The sequence below is a fragment of the Pipistrellus kuhlii genome, unplaced genomic scaffold (assembly GCF_014108245.1).
Source record: "Pipistrellus kuhlii isolate mPipKuh1 unplaced genomic scaffold, mPipKuh1.p scaffold_m20_p_12, whole genome shotgun sequence".
Classification (NCBI taxonomy): domain Eukaryota; kingdom Metazoa; phylum Chordata; class Mammalia; order Chiroptera; family Vespertilionidae; genus Pipistrellus; species Pipistrellus kuhlii.
In genome coordinates, this window is record NW_023425427.1 from 38,089,424 (window position 1) to 38,106,921 (window position 17,498).

Below are 17,498 nucleotides of genomic sequence, written 5' to 3' on the forward strand. Positions count from 1 at the left end.
TTTACTTGCAAGTAGTACCAAGTTTGTGTAGGTTGTGGATGCAAGCTCTTCTCTATCTGTGTGCTCGAGTCATTATTTTTCTCAATTCTAGTGGGGAAGAACAATACTAACTGCAAAATCTCATGCTGGTGTGTCTACCTTTTCTTCTAAAAGAATGAAGACTCTTTTGAAGAGTTTGCACAATCAGAAATGGTGAGAGGCTTTTAAAACACATTTATTAAAATTGTTAATCACATATGTGTCCCCTTTACTTAGCATATACTTTCCAGAATGAAGAACAGTCACTAAGTGACTAGGCTGACATGCCCCTTAATGGGCACTATCATAGTTTAAACACCTTGAAATGAAATATCATTCAGGATGAGGTCAAGAAGATGCATATTTTTTAAAAAGTTCTCATAGAAACTAACCATCTGTACAATAATCCATTGTCTGCTCTGCCAAGGTGATTTATTAAGGATAATGAAGCATATGATTTAATAGCTGCCGCGCAAATCCCTTTTCAAGTAGGATGGGTATAAATAATACAAAAAGACGGTCCAATAATAGCCAAATCCTAGCCCAAGAACTATTCTGTACGCTAGGTCTCAGGAAATTAGATGAGCTCGATTAACGGCGGAGTCAGTGAAGGGTAGCTAGCCAGGCAGCGGAGGCTCTGACCTCCCTCCCCGAGCCTCGCAGCGATTACCGTTATTGAGTGAAACCTGTAAGCTCCGCTGCCGTGGTGGGATGTGAGCAGCATGTGTCCACATGACAGTACGAAGCTGCCCAATTAGAAGCGCGAGTTTTGCCAGCACGACTTTTCCGAAATCGCAAGAATCCAGTTATCTGCCTATTTGTCAGTGCAAATTGCACTCGGCAGCGCCTTGCTCACCTTTATAGTCCCACCGTGCCTTGTACTTAGCAGAGTTTTAATGGACGGCCCTTTAAAGAATGAATGCCTAAGTGGCAGAAGAGGTGAGTGAGTAAAACAGATGAGGTCCCTAAAATCCTTATTGGGGGGGAGAGAGGGGAATGCAATTCTATATCCCTGTGAGGCCTGGTTCTAATCAGGCATGCTTTTGAATTTTGATGGAGAGTTGTTGGATTATTTTTTTGGGGGTAGGAAAGGTTTCCTTAGGCCAGCTTCCTATAAAGCATGGGGAGAAAAAAAAAAAAAGCCACAAAGGCATTCATACCGTTTGAATGAACGTGTTCAATGATTAGCTCCAGTTTGCAAGCGGACCCACTGTGGTCCTGGCTGCCCCTATGGGCATCTGAATCTTCGCAGGGAGGACCTTCGGAAATCGGCGAGGTCGATTTCTAGTGACAGGAAAGACAAACCGCCAGGCACACCAGCTGTTTGGCAGGAGGCACAATTGCCTGGCGCTGCCCTACAGACACAAACTGATAGGCTGGCACGGCCAGGCCTGTCTCCATGCATGCCACCCAGCCAGCCCATCTAAAATCGGATCAGACGTTACACATCCAAGCGTTCCAGTGCTGCGGGGCTGCAGGAAGTGTCTGTGGCTCAACTCAAACAAGGGCCTGTGCGTGCGACATATGTCACCTTCTAAAGCGCGCGTGTTCCACCGGGCGTGCGCACCGCCGGCGAGTTCCCACGCAGCCGCGCCTCCCCCTCTTGTTCTCGGGAGCCGGGCTTGCCAAAAACGGAGATCCGTTTTATTAGATACCATTAGTCTCCGTGAGGGCGGTCATTTGAATAACAACAGATTGGCAAGTATAAAACTAAGGCACCTGTTGGACATTTGGCAGCCTGAACGAGGCCTCTTAAAAGGAAAACAAATACGAGCGATCATCATGCCAGGCAATGGCTTTTGGTTCAATAATGACCATGTGTCAGAATTAAGTGCATCTGGGAATTCCTACCACAGCCAGATGTAAAGGCAGATTTGTCTTGTCTGCTGGCGTATGAGCAGACACACACAGGATACTCGGACTTGGCTCAGTCTTGGTTTGATAGGGAACTAGGTAAGTGGAACTTAGTGCAAGTAAAATAAAATTAAGCACTGAGGAGCACAGACGGTATCCCCATAAATTGTAGAGTTGAATATTAAGCATTTGGGGTGTAAGATTTGAGCCCTGAACTAATTGATCTCTGATTTTTTCTGGGCACACTGCTTTGTTCGAGTTCTCAACACCAATGTGCCAATATGACCGCCACACTGAACCAAGCTGCCATGGAGGGGGAGAAATATACCGATGGGAATAAGACACCACGGGCCTTGGCTTCCAGGACTTTGTGATGCATCAGACCTAAAATAAGCAATTACAATGCTTTATGGCAGAAGCTCTATGTGGGCTATATTCCAGGCTCTTCGAGGGCAAAATAGGTATCCAGGCTTGGGAGGATGGGGAGTCCTCCTGGAAGCCAGCTAAGGTACCATCTGATGAAGTTGAGTCTGCAAAAACGGGGCAAGGGAAGGCCCAGCTGGTGTGGCTCAGAGGTTGAGCTTCGACTTGGGAACCAGGAGGTCACAGTTCAATTCCTGGCCAGGGTACAAGTTCAGGTTGCAGGCTCCATGGGCGTGATCCCCAGGGCAAGGTGTACAGGAGGCAGCCGATCAATGATTCTCTCTCATCATAATTGTTTATACATCTCTCTCCCTCTTCTTTCCTCCCTGGAATCAGAAAAAAAAAATATAATAATAATAATAATGGGATTGGGGGGGGGGGGGGGTACTTTCCACATGGAAGGTAGAAAGCATGCTCAAAATTACAGGTGGAAAGGTCCAAGCATTACTCCTGGGAAACGGCAAGTACTTCTGTGTGGCTGAAATGTACAGGCATAGGGGGATGGGTGATGGGGGACGGGGGGAGGGACAGATGAATATGAGAAAGGCAAGGTAGTAGGAGACAAGGCAGGGGAAGGACATCGAAGGCCAGGGGACTTTCGCTGCTTTATACAGAGGGGAATGGAGAGCCATTAGGATATTTGAAGGAGAAGGATGGCATGATGAGACCTCGGTTTCACAAAGAAACCACTACAGTGAGTTCCCACCTGGAAACAGAGGCTGCAATCCAGGCAGAGAAGGATGGGGGCCGTGCCAGCAGATGCAGGCTAACCTTTTCAGAGGCAGGGAGTAACGTGGTTGAAAGCTAACGTTTATTTTTACATACTTGGAAGAACAAAAGATTACCTGGAGAAAAACAGATTTTAAATGATAAATTTAAAGTCAAAATTTTAAATTATGCATTTTCTTTTTTTTTTCTTTTTTGGTATACATAAGTCAAATCCAAGCTGAGTCTGGATACTAGGAAAAGTCTGATTCAAAAACATTTAGGCGATCTTTTCTTAAAGTAGCACCTGAGCATGCATAACAACATTTATTGAGCGTATCAAGCTTAATGTATAACTATTATCATCAAAAAAACATTTGTGAAGAAGCCTCACTGGGGAAGAGCCCTCACTACCATTACTCAAGGCGGGTAGTAGGTACGCCTTGCTCCAGGCTTCTTGGAGGGTCTGTTTGAAGATTAACTCACAGGAAAACATGGCTGGAAAGGACAGTCCATGCATGTGAGCAGCATTCTGGAAACCTGGGCAAGGAAGACTTCATTGTTGACAGACTACAGAAGGCATAAAAGACCAAAGCATTTGCATTGCAATTTTCTTTTATGTGCCATGTCTGATTTAAAACTTTAGGGTGTCTTGTTGTCAGAGGAAAAATAATTTTCCAAGTCATCAAACAAACGGAACATCCTGTATTATATTATTTATAAAACCATAACTAATTAAAAATAGGTCTCTGAGGCCTTACAAAAAGGAAAAAATGCTAAACCTTTATAAAATATGTGAAATGGAGAAAAACTTATCAAACCACCCATCTGTTATTAATAATGAAAGTAACAGATAAGCAGTGAAAACACAGTATTTTAGAAGACATTATAATTGAGAAAATCCCCCAGATAAAATTGTGGACGGCAGGCTGCCAACAAAGAGAACGCATACATATCAGTCACTTGGCATAATTTCATTTCTTTGATGGGAGGCTGCTCTTCGGATAACCCTGCCGGTTCTACATTTCTCTTTATCAAAATGCTTTTGATTCTCACCTGTTGGGCAGCTAAGAAAATGCCAGCCTGGGTGATTTTTGAAAAAAAAAAAATAAATAAATTCTTGGTGGAAATATTTAACTACTTGTGCTCCAGGATCGACCCCAGAGCTTCAGGTAGATGTGTTACTGGCCTGAAAGCATGAGAGTTTAGAGCTAGAAGGCAACTGCCAAAAGAGTCGAAACGGTTAAGTTTAAAAATAAAATAAAATTCAGTGCCTCCATTCCTAACAGCAAGGGACAAGAGACTGATGGCGGGACAACCTAAGGATCTTCCTGAACTTGGGTCAAGAAGGCACCATAGCATGCAGCATACTTGCCTAGTATATGAGAAATTCTTCGTATGTTTTCTTAAAAATATATTTTATCGACTTCAGTGAGGAAGGGAGAGGGAGACTGAGATAGAAACATCAATGATGAGAGCGAATCGTTGATTAGCTGCCTCCTGCACACCCCACACTGGGGATTGAGCCCACAACCCGGGCATGTGCCCTGACTGAGAATTGAACCATGACCTTCTGGTTCAAAGGTCAATACTCAACCACTGAGCCATGCAGGCCAGCCAAGCAGAAATATATAATTTTTTTAATTCACGTCAGACATAAGATTAAACTGAAGGGTTAAGAATGGAATGTATAAAACTTGGGTTATAATATTTCTTGACTTAAACTTTTGGCTTTAAAAGTTCCAGCTTTACTCTAGCTATGTAACCATGGGAAAATTATCTCAACCCCTCAATGAATCAACTTCCTCTTGCTGATAATAAAAGCATCTGCCTTACCTTGATGTTACTTCAGAGATCAAACATGATACTGAAGATAAAGTGCTATGCAGAATGGCTGGCACACAGGAAGAGCTCAGTAAATTTTTGCAACTCTCACTATTAAGACTTTACACACTGATCACTATTGCTACGCTTCTAATATCAAGAAGATTAAAGGAAATATGTTTTCCACCTATCTCAGGGTCCTGAGCCTTATCAAAGGTTTCAAATGAGTAACCATTCTTCACATTCATGATTTCAATGAAATTCAACTCAAACTAAATTCGAAGGAAAGGGCACAGAACTTGAGCTGAGAAAATTAGGAAATGAGAGAATAATTAGGAGGATTTCAATGAAGACCAGCGAGGACAGATGGTGGGGCTAGAAAAGAGATTCCAAGGACAGCACTGGTGGAACCAGAGAGGTGCCCGAGGGCGGGGTCTACTCTCTGCAGGCAGGGTCTCTGGTCCGCCAGGAGCACACAGGGCCTGGGGTTAAGGTGAGAGAGGAAGCTGGACACCCAAGTCAGGATCAGCCTGCAAGGAAATCTGACCGCCGTGCTGAGGACTTAGCACTGGAGTGCACAGACTTGAAAAGGTTTGCACTTCAGAAAAACAAATGTTGCCCTAACCGGTTTGGCTCAGTGGATAGAGCATTGGCCTGCGGACTGAAAGGTCCCAGGCTCAATTCCAGTCAAAGGCATGTACCTTGGTTGAGGGCACATCCCCAGTGGTAGGTGTACAGGAGGCAGCTGATTGATGTTTCTCCCTCATCGATGTTTCTAACTCTCTATCCCTCTCCCTTTCTCTCTGTAAAAAATCAATAAAATATTTAAAAGAAAAAAGAAAAACAAATGTTTTAGTAAGAACTGAAAAGCAATAAGAAAACACAAATACCACAGAAGAAGCTATGCATGGTGTGCTGACCATCAAAGCAACCTGGTAAGAGGGTAGATATGGGAAGAAAGTGATAAAGTTATAAGGGATTACAGGAATAAAATCTAAAAAAAAAAAAAAATTGGATCAAGAATGAAAGAAAGGAAGATAGAAATGACACACCACAGTTTTAGAAGTAGATATGAATATGGATAAAAGATAAGATTGAGTTTGGGATATAAGTGAGCCTTCTGTTATTGCTCAGCCATCTAACAAGCAGATAAAAAAAAAAAAAATTCAGGTATGGAACTCCAAAAAGAAGTCAGGAAATTCAGTTTGAGGGTCATTGATGCGGAAATGATTTCCCCTATTGGAAGCGGATAGAAATATCCCGGTGCACAGTATGGACAGTGCCCTGAAGAGGGTCATAGGTAAAAGGATGATAAAAGAGTTTAGCATGGAACTGAAGACAAAGAGGCTCACACACCCACTAAGAGGGAAACGGTATCTGTGAAGGAAGTGAGGGTGAAGGGAGAAACTCAGAGAGAACAAGATCCACCAGTGGGATGTGTCCAGGGGAAGGTGTTCTACCATAATTTATCCCTCAGACAAAATATTACAAAATCCCCTCCTTTCCCCTGCCCCAGGGAAAAGTGAAAATCATTACTTGATTTAGTAACTGGATTTAGAATATTTAAGACATTTCCAACAGAGTACTATTATTCCCAAATAGCTAAATTCTGATAGATCTATTTAAAATAAAATATAAAACCATGGACTGAAAAATCGCAAGGAACAATTTTAACCAGGGACGTCAAAAGTGACAGCCATAGTTGTCTCTCTCTTAAAATCCTTGGATACTATTTCAATGAAGTTACCATTACAAGTAGTTTGAATAGGTTTTCATTGGGAGGACACGGGCTATTTGTGCAGTGAGAAACCATTAATGCACCATATGCTTCCTATGTGTCCTTTTAGTTGGGCTGGAGCGTTAGGAAGCGGAGGGTGGGGGAGGGGCGAGGGTGGTATAAAAATTTATTTTAGAAGTTGAAAACAAATGTCTTTGGGACCTATAATTGGACACTGGATCAGCATGAGATGTGTCTGGTCTAATTTTTGCCTGTGAAATGTTACTGGAGAATCTGAGGGAGAGACAGAAGGCAGCACATTCCTCTCCTCCATCAATACATCTGACCTCAGAGCCAACCCCACAACTGGCTACAGGCGCCCAGGATCCATCACTGCTCCGGAAACCTGATCTTCCCGGGAGGGACAGCTGCACGGGGCAAAGAGCGAGGGCGCTTTCTAAGACGCACCCCCACAAAAGGAGAAAAGTCCATTGTGTCCGTTCGTATTTTAATTAACTGCTTTCCTCAACGTGTCTTCCCCAGAGTGCAATCCACATCCAATATCTTGAATCTATAAATACATTTTTTTTAACTTTTAAGCAAAATGCTCTTTGTGTAAATTCTAGGTAAAATCATTTCTGGCTTTTGCTCTAAAAGCATTCCAGCTACACAGCGTACATGGCACACTGACGTGTACAGACTTCAGAAACATGCTGGAAAGGGCATATCCGGCATCCGTAGCCCTTGAAGCATGTACACGACAGACTGCAAACAGACAAAGCTGCACAAAACACCCACCGTCAACAAGTCTGAGTTTTTAAAGTCAGGTGGTAATAACATATGGCAGGTTGCCAAAGAGAGCAGAGCTCCACACAGAAACTGGTGTTACTGAACTTTCACATAAAGAACTTCTACACCCAGGATGTTTTTTATTTAAAATACAAAGTAAGATAAAGTCTTATTATCTAATTGGATCTTCATCACATCTCAAGTTATTCTCTCCATTTTGCAGATGATGAAACTGAGGCCCTGAGATGTTATATACCTTCCCCTAAGATGCCACAGATAATAAGCGACCAAACTAAGAAATAAATTCAGTTCTCTTTCTTCTTACATCAAATCTGTGGTGCTTGTTCTTTTCACTGTGGAAAAAAAGGAGGAAGAAGAAGAAAGAAGAAAAAGAAGAAGGAAGAGGAGGAGAAGGACAAGGAGGAGGAGGAGGAGGAGGAGGAAGCCAGGCGAGTCTTTGCAATCTTTAGCATTATCCTCATATACCTGCACAGTTAAATAAGATTAAAAAAAAGTAACTGTTTTTCCAGTTATTCATAAAACTAGTACTAATACAAACGTTCCAGTTAAGAAAAGGAGTCAACTTATTGAACCTTCCAAAAGAAGTCTCTTATTAGTTGTGCCCTAATGATTACGGATGATCATTGTATGTATTTGAAAGTAAGAGTTTCTCCTAATTCCCAAAGCAATACCGAAAAGTGCTATTATCTAAATGCAATTCAAAAGTCTCAATTTAGTTAGCTACTGCTACAACTCAAGACTATAACAGCAGGGCTGCTAAAAAAAAAAAAAAAAAAAAAAAAAAAAAAAGACAATTCAGAATGTATTCGATCTCTCTCATGAAACTGGCAGCGTTATGATGCTTAAATCCAGCAAACAGCCATGTGGTAAAGGTTACGATGTTCCTGACACGGTTTTCTGAATGTCAAAGGGAAGCGGTGCTTGTGGTCAGTGAATTCAAAGAACTAGGAGCAGGCCCAGCCTCTCAGATGGCAGCTTCTGCTCTGGTAGTTTGTTATAGAAGGTGAAGGCGCACACAGGAGCCTGCCCCCCTAAGAGCAGCCATTTGCAAAGGAGAGCATGGTTCCTGGCTGCGGGTGGAAGCAGTGAGGAACAAACACCTAAGGGGTCTCAATATTATTTGGCTATGGGTACGCCTGGTCTGCTGGCTTGTTTCTTTCAAGTAACAGACTAATCTATGGCTCATCAGGATTTGACTTGGGGGACACAGTTAAGAGGTTGAAAAGCCAAAAGAAAGTTCCGTGTTGCTTTTCCTAAAGCTTTAAACCACATGTGTCAAACACAAGGCCCGTGGGCCAAATCCGTCCCGCCAGGCCTTGCAATGTGGCCCGCACCACGCTGTCATCACTGCACTCCGCTGCGTTTCCATCACAATGACAGTTTATGACTGTTCAGTAAACTATTCGGCCCGAGATTTAGGCTGGATTTTAGATTTTGGCCCCTTCTCTGATTGAGTTCGACACCCCTACTTTAAACTAACAAACACGAGCACTGATAGGATCCTATTAAATATGTATCAGCATCCAAGTGAAAATGATGACTAGAAAGTTAGTGAATGAGTCACTTTAAGGAGGAGGCAGAAAATTGCAGGCATTATTTTAGTACATTTTTTCCCCTACATGAGACACCTTGAGGAGTATGGCCCTGTACATGCACATAATATCTCAATGTCCTCAAGGCTTACACCTTTAAAATGTTTTATAAATAAAATGCTAAGAGGAGAAATGCAAACCGACTGTTGATTGCATGAAAGCAAATGGATAATTTAGTGAAGGGAAACAAGGGGCCTAGGCCTTCAACGTAATTTTGTGAAATCTGTCTTGTAAGAATTATATTTCATTAATGCTTCAGGGTGGCACCATTGTCGTGACTTGATTATTTAGGTTGCATCAAGTCAGAGACTGCCGTAACCCATAAGCATTTGCTCTTTGACCTCCCCGAGACTTATGACGCAAAGAAAATGCTGAACTTTTACACTCAACGCTATCATTTCATATAATGAACAATCAGGAAGCACAAGCCACATATTCTTTTAGCTGTCTCTCTTAGGGCTTAATTGTGGAGAGCAGAAACACTTGTTTTTTCCCCACATGGACGGGAGGGGGGAACTGTCAAGCCAAGCATGACATTTTAATAAGTGTTACCCAATACTAATTAGAAGCAAATGAGATTATCCATATAGAAAACGTATCCCCACACCAACCTGTCCTTTGGCAGAGAAATGTCACTATGCTAAGAAATTAGAGAAGCTTAAACAAGCCGTGTTTGTTGGGAGGAAATTTACTGACAAATCCCTTCTAAGCAATCTTTTCCACATTATCAGCTTTCTTCAGTGGATGTGTTTTATAAGAATCCTACATCTTGTAGCTCACAGAAATAACAACTCTCCTCTTTGCTTTTTCTTGGCAAATCATTGACAATACACAAGGAAATGTTTTTAAACACTGACTTGGATTGAGACGACAAGTGGCCTGTGTGCCTTCACAAGTATTGATAGCTTTCCTAGGAGATTTTTTTTTTTTTTCAAAGAAACCAAACTGTACAAGGACAAGGTAAATAATTCCATAAAATAATACGATTCTCAGGGTAGACCCCACTTAAAATATGACTCATTTACTCGCACTGAACTTTTTCCACCAGAAAACTGAATATCTTTATATTTAGCACTTCATATATCTGTGTTTAGAATATGAATCCTTAGAGTATATTTTTGTGGTCTCAAAGCTGAGTACACTTAACCAAAGGGAAAGTTGATTTCTGAGATCCCCAGAAACTTCTGGGGTTAAAAAGGTACTCTTTAAAGATGCAAGCCTAAAAGTTTGATGCTCTCGGATTATGAATTATAGCATGCACATACTTTTGACTCTCAAAATTTCCCACATGTATACACTGACACTAAAGAAGAGTAGTTATAAAGCAAAATCACCTGGAGAAAGCCATTTTGCCTGAAATGGCACTTTTCCACATGTGCTTGTGTTAATGAATTCTCGTTTATCCAGAGAATCCTTTTAAAAATAGAATTGTTCAATGGCTTGATAAATCAAGTTTGGTCTGAAGGAAATCCAATATGCAAATACTTATAGCCTGCTCTTTTACAAACAGTCATCCTTGCCAGTTTGAGAAACTGAAAATCAACAAAAGAACAGTGTAAGTATACTTGACCTCATTGCCTAATGTCTATCAGGACTGCCGCGGCTGGTCGATTTCAAATTTGTGAAACTGACACTTAAAAATGTATAGAGCATCTTCAGTCCAGGACCCCCAAGTGCTGACTAAACGGCAGTCTCAGCCTCAGATGCTCCTTCCATACAAACTTGCACAGCACTTACAGAGCGAGTTTAATCACGCCATCAATCTATGACCACACGTTCCTTAAAGTCATTCTGCTTCATTATTCTTTGAACCTTGCATTATGCAAATAACATTCTTTATCTGTTATTAATGTTCCCGCTTGTTAATCCCTGACATACACTGAAATACTGGGATCACATATGAATTTGCACAAATACCTCTTCTGCGTTTCCCACTCTCTTTGAAAAATCGCCACACCACCCTAGTTTTAAAGAAGTTCTAAATAACGTTCTTAAAAAGCTCTTCAATCAATGTCTCTAGCAACAAAGCATGAGTAAATAGGTTTAAAAAGAGAAAACAAAAACTTAGAGGACTGCCTGCTTGAATTTTTTTAATGTCTCTCTAGGAAGGCTTTGCATGTGCCGTCCAAGGATAGCTCTGAATATAAGAACAGTTAGACAGGCCCCTAGTGGCTTAGCAAATAGCAGCAGATGAGGGGATTCCAATTCTTAGTTCTCAACTTGGAGATGGGCTGGCTTTAAATGAATGTCAATCTCAAAAGGCAAATCAAATCATTGTGCTTAATACTTTAAGCAGTTTTACTGTCATGGTTATCTACTGAGATACATACATAGTAAGATGGATCATGGCATTTCATTACTTTAATAACTATAACTGCACTGGTCCAAGAAGAATGTGTTACATAACCTCCACAAAAAATAGTTAATTCATCCACCTCTTTACATGTCATTATAAAAGTACTATGTTACTCATGTGTGTGTGCGATATATATATATATTATATTAAAATATATTCAAGGGACACTTTTCCTCTTCGAACTTCATTCCTCTTATACCATTAGCACTGTGGGTTGTAAGAATAGATTATTTCTATGTAAAGTGCTCACTATTTAAAATGAAATATAGATGCAACCTGAATGCCACTTTTGCAACGGCAGAAATCAAAAGATATTTCCCAACAACAGCCGGTGATTAAACTCACGTTGGAGTGCACCTATTTTAAAAGACCTACAATTACTAGCACTGCTTAATCCTCATCCCATTCCCTTTACAAAAGAGAAGTCCAGGCAGGCGCATTTACAGCTTTTAGCAATTTTTAACCGGACACAATCTGACAGCTGAATTCAAGAAACTGACCAGCTTGTCAATTTCACACTTTGAAAGTACAATAATAGCTGATAGCAAGAGGGTGAGTTTAAGAAATCTGTCACCGAATTGCTAGCTCGTGGAAAAGCAAAGCATAGGGACATAATTATGGGAGGTGGGAGGTAAAAAAATATCCTTTCCGCTGTCCATTTAGGATGTTTGATTCTAGAATTCGGACATCCAGCACTGAACATGTACGCCTCGTGCTATCTCAATAACATGATCTCTCTCTGCACCATATACCAGAATGTTCCCAAAATAAGTACACTATCTACTAAGCACTGTCCTGGATTTACTCCTATTACCGACGTAAGACTAGTTAAGTTGGAATAACCTATAAATATTCCTTTAAATCAGAACATTTCAAGTGTTTGGTACATCACCCTGGTTTTACTCCAGTTGACTGGTGGGTGTGTACACTCTGAAGCAGAGACAGAATAGCCAAACCGGGCAGAAGTATTCATGGTGGGACTAACTCCCCATAGGTGTGCTTCAGGGTGGCTGGAGAGATGACACCCAAGGGGAAGGTCCGCATCTGTGGACAGGGAAGTCCAGCAGCGGATCAGCCTCTCAACGCCAGCAGTTTCAGATGAGAGGCTCACAAGGTGTGCTCTACGCTCGGGTAAGTTGCTGGCACTGAGTCTCTGGGCATGTCACCGAAATAAAATAAATAAACTTTAAGAGGAAAAACTGCAGGGGAGTGATCCCTGGGGAACGGATGCCTGAGTAGTAGATGGGTCTGGCAGATCCCTCCAAGAATTTGGGAAAACAGAGGAGACATGTAGCAAGTCCCGTGCCAGGAGGCGAGCTGGAACAATACAAGTGGGTCCGCGATGGTCCCGGTTTTGGAGAATGGAACTACTATTCGCCATCCTGGAGCAGCCAAAATCACGAAAGCCCAATTAATGAGAGCAGCCCGGCTCCCACTCCGCGCGCTCAGGACTGTTTGTTTAACCGCAAGATAACTGCCTGCACCTGATAATGCCTCTCCATGGAAATCAGCCTCGCAGATAAGCAAGTTTGTCTCCCTCCCTATCAAAGAGCTACAATCAATCGATGCAAACGCAAAGGAACCTTTGGGTTGTCCGTCCGCGGCTATCTTTGAAACGCCGTCCCCTACAACTTGGACTTCTCACGACAAAGTCTGCGTTTCCCTCCGCGCGGAACGGTGTGTGTGGGCACAGCAGATTCCCATCCGAGAGCTCAGGGCTTTGATTTTGCCATGAAAAAAAGGTCTCCCCAACAATCCCCCCTCCTCTATCTAAGGCAGCCGCCTCGACTTTGATTCCTGCTATGTCTCCTTCTCCCCACTAGTTCGGAGGAAAGGAAGAAGAAAAAAAAAAGAAAAAAAGAAATCGCCCCCTCCACCTTCCCCAGCCCTCCTTCACACAGGCACCCCTGCCACAGGAGAAGGCATAGGTAACATTGATGCCCTGGCACAGGATCCCTGGCAGGGTCGGGGAGCCTCCCGCCGCTCCCCCATTTCCCCACCACGACGCCCACCCAGGAGGGAGCAGCGGGGGTCGCACACTTACACACACACAAACCCCCTCGTGGCATTGCTCCTCTCCCCGGGTCCGAGGATTTCCTGCGAGAAGCAAACCGTGCCAGGAGGACCTCTGCCCGAGCAGGCTCCAAAGAGCAAAGTGTGTGCGCTCCGCTGCCGCCGGGGCGCCGGGCTCCGGGGCGCCGGAGTGTGAGCTCCGCGGGGAGACGCGGGGCGCGGGAGCCGGGAGCCCCGCGCGCAGAATGGGGGAAGCACAGGGAGGCATGGGGGGGGGGGGGGGTACTGGGTCTGCTCGGGGGGCTCACCTGGTCATGTTGGCTCCGGACAGCCGCCGCCACCGCCTCCCGCTTCGCCAGCAGCACTTTGCTCCAGCGCCTTCGCGCCCGGCCACGGCCGCCGCCTCCCTCCGGCGCCGGCTCAGCCCCGCGGAGCCCCCCGCCCCGCCGCCGCCGCCCGGCCCCCGCGCGGCCAGCCCAGTCCGGAGCGGGGAAGTGCCGGAGAGTCCGCGAGTGAGTCCGAAATCCCGAAATCCAGCATCCAGGAGAGCGCGTCCCCCGCCCTCCCTCCCTCCACCCCTACTCCCTCCCTCCACCCCTACTCCCTCTCCTCCTCCTCCTCCGCCTCCTCCGCCGCCTCCGCCTCCTCGGCCCGGGCCGTCCTCCTGGCTCTCCGGAGCCCGCGGCTTCCGCGGCGGCTGGTGTCTCCTCCTCCTCCTCCCGCTGCTCCTGCTTCTCCTGCTCCTCCTGCTCCTCCTGCTCCTCCCGCTGCTCCTGCGCGCCCCGCGCTCCTCCTCGGCCGCCGCCGCCGCCGCCGGGAGTCTCCGCTCCCGCCCGCTGCTCCCTCCGCCCGCGCCTCGCCGCTCCGCTCGCGGCTGGGGGCTCCTGGGGTTCCGGGGGTCCGGAGCCGCGGCTCTTCTCCTCCTCCCCCTGCCTCTCTGTTTGCGCTTTCTTGCTGCTGCTTCTTTTTAAGAGGATTTTTTTTTTGGCCCACAAATAGCAACTCGGCTGGCTGCCCCCCTCAGCGCCTCCCTCCCCTTCTCTGCTTCCCCCCAAAGTGAAGCGCACGCGAGAGGTAACCAGAAACTGAGGCTGGCTTTAGGGGGAAGGGGGAGCCGGGGAGGGGGGCGGGGAGAGGGAGCGAGGCAACGCCTCCCTGCAGACGGCTGGAGTGGATCCGGGAGGTGGGCTGGCCAGTCCAGCCCAGTCCCCAGACCCAGCGCGAACCTGGTGGCTGTGGTTGGAGGCCAGGTGGTGCGGGGTGTGTGTGTGTGGGGGGGGGGGGGGGGAGAGGTTTCAATAAGAAAGCTTAGGAAAGTGATTGGGAAAGCTTCCCTCTTTGTTTCCTTTTCTCAAATCCTCAGGACGTGCTGGGGATCCCACGGAATTGGGAATCGGAATCGCGGGGCCCAGCGCTGGGGGGGGGGGGGGGGGGGGGCTGTGCGCGCGCTGCCGGCGAGAGGGTGGGAGTGTGGGTGCGCCCGGGCGGGCAGAGCAGGGCCGCTGAGCCCACGGGCGGATCCCAGAGTCTGGACCACTGACCCAGTGACAGGGCCTGAGAGCTGAGCTGGATGAAGGAGGGGCGGGCAGGCAGACTAGGCACAAGAGGCACAACTCGTTCTCATTCATATTCCCTCTCTTCTCTCTCTCTCTCTCCCTCTCTCCCTCTCTCTCTCTCTCTCTCTCTCTCTCTCTCTCTCTCTGGCTGACGTCACTCCCCAGCATCCATCCACCAGGCCAGAAAAGACCCTCTTTAACAAATTCACTCATCCCCTTAAGAGATGCACACCCAGGCGCTTCCTGCTCCACGTCCTGGCAGAGGCAGGAACAATGATGCTGGCGGAGCCCCATTCACAGCAGTGAAGATACAAGGAGAGCAGGGTGGATGAGACACAGTCTGTGTCCACCCCACTCCACCGGGGCTGCTTCATTCATTCATTGGGGATGCTTGTAGGATCCACTTCAGAGTCAGAGAGTACGAGGAAGTACTGAATCAACCTTCCTGTGATCTTCTTGCTTGGTTTCCATGCCACTTGCTTTTCTGATCTTGGAAATTCAGTGATTCCTGGCTTCTCGGAAGGACACCATGAAACCCTCTCTCTCTAGACAAGTACCCCGTGTTGGGGCTACCCTGGCTTCATCCACAGAATCCTTTATCCACGGAATAGGCTGCGTGGGTTGTTAGCTAAGAGGTGATTTTAACCATTGCTCCCAGGATGTCTGTAGCATGGGGACCAAGTCAGCAGCTAGCTGGGAACCTCCACTGGCGATTTGTTGGCCTACCAAAATGTTATTCTAAATGTGGTCAAAACGGTTAAGTAAAAGACAGGCAGGGCCTCCAGCCACCTCCTTTACTCATTCTGTGTTCAGGTTAAGACACACACACACAATACTTGTTCCTGCAGGCTGGAGTGAGTGTGTGCAAGAGCAAAGGTAAGCAGATAGCCGTTGTAGATTCAGCCTCAGGAGCCTACATCCTGACCATTGTCTCCAGCTGCCCACTTGTTTCCACCATCTGCATTCTGTGTTCCTGAAGGCACTGAAGGATTCTCAGTGATTCTCTACCTGCTTCGGCTCCAAGAAGTCATGAAGTTGTGTGTGTGTGTGTGTGTGTGTGTGTGTTTAATATATTTTATTGATTTTTTTACAGAGAGGAAGAGAGAAAAAGATAGAGAGTTAGAAACATTGATGAGAGAGAAACATCAATCAGCTGCCTCCTGCACACCCCCTTGGTTGTGCCCACAACCAAGATGCATGCCCTTGACTAGAATCGAACCTGGGACCTTTCCGTCTGCAGGCCAACTCTCTATCCACCGAGCCAAACTTGTCAGGGTGAAGTCACATAGTTTTGAAAGGACTCATGCTAAAGGAAGTTAGTTTTCCAGCAATCTGAAGGGAGGTGAGGAGGATCATCTTGGGTTGACGTTGCTTGTTCTTTTTCTTTTTTTATGATTAGCCTTATAGTGGAAACCAAGAAGGAATATATTCTTGTGCAGGATTCCAGCGCCAGATTTACCCTTCGAACTTTCTCATGACACGAGGAACTGCATGGCTGAGCAGGTATGATGGACTCGTGCCCCCTGTCCTCTAAGGATAAATCAAGAAATCTGAACATCCACATAGGTGCTTCTCACTCAAGGTGTAATTTCTGATTTGGCGTTCTCGCTGATGCATCTTCCCCCATCAACTGGTGAGTCCCATTTTCCTCTTGCAAAAGCTGGATACTAGGGCCAGTGTTGCTCATTGGTCAAGCATCGACCTCTGAACCAGGATGTCACGGGTTGATTCCCAGTCAGGGCACATGCAGGCTCAATCCCCAATGTGAAACATGAACATGCCAGAGGCAGCCGATCAATGATTCTCTCTCATCATTGAGGTTTCTCTCTCTCTCCTTCTCCCTGCCTCTCTGAAATCAATAAAAATATGTTTTTTTTTAAAAAGTTAGATACTAGGAAAACCAAAAAAAGTGTTTAAAGCCCTGGTATTCCTCTGCTGTTGTCTTTGGTAAAGAGACACACATACCTCTGCCTAATTGAAGAAGATCTGACCAAAACTGACCTTAAGAAGATGACAGCCGGGACAACTGAGTGCCATCTGGGAGCAGAGTCCAGGAACTACTCACACACACCCCTGGCAGCAAGTAGTTAAACTAGCCAGAGAACTTAGTGATCATCATTGCCAAGGTGAGTAACAAGCTGGTGGAGAGAAATCAGAGGAGGTGGAGGACAATACAGGTAAGTGACCTAAGCACAAGACCCAACTTTCCTGACACCCTGAGATCATAGGTGTTTCCCACCTCACTAGAAGCAAACACCTGGGAGAAAGAACTAGGCTTGGAAGGAGGTGGTTAGAGTCTGAGCTATTATTATGCAAAAGAGGGGGGATGTGGCTAAGGTAGAGGAATCTGGCAAATAAAGGATCTAAACCTTCTCTGCACCTCTGAGTGGTGGGGGGAGGGAGCCAGCATCCGGTTGTGCATACATTAGTGTTCATTTGGAGTGGGCTAGTAACCGAACAACACCCTGTGATAATGGACTGTAACCCATGGGTTATACCATTTGGAGATTTAAAGTCGAAGAACATCAGAAGTGGACTAGTCACCTGGTGAAATCACCTCATTTCACAGGTAAGGAAACCGAGTCCCTGAGAGTTTAAAGTGACCCGAAAGTTGGTGACAGAAGCAGAAC

General features: G+C 45.6%; 1 protein-coding gene across 32 annotated transcripts in view; it reads right to left on the reverse strand.

Moving 5' to 3' along the window:
• The window catches only part of PTPRD (protein tyrosine phosphatase receptor type D), a 626,044-nt gene that overhangs the window by 467,154 nt on the left and 141,392 nt on the right, over positions 1–17,498 (reverse strand). For 17 of the 32 annotated variants that reach the window (XM_045580225.1, XM_036434060.2, XM_045580235.1 and 14 more), the window contains exon 1: positions 13,621–13,749. The exons of 1 other annotated variant lie outside the window; for it this stretch is intronic. The gene's annotated coding sequence lies outside the window, so the exon portion shown is untranslated. Of the gene's footprint in view, positions 1–13,620; positions 13,751–17,498 lie in introns of those variants that run through there. 14 more of the 32 variants (XM_036434063.2, XM_036434062.2, XM_045580236.1 and 11 more) reach the window with 3 other exon arrangements.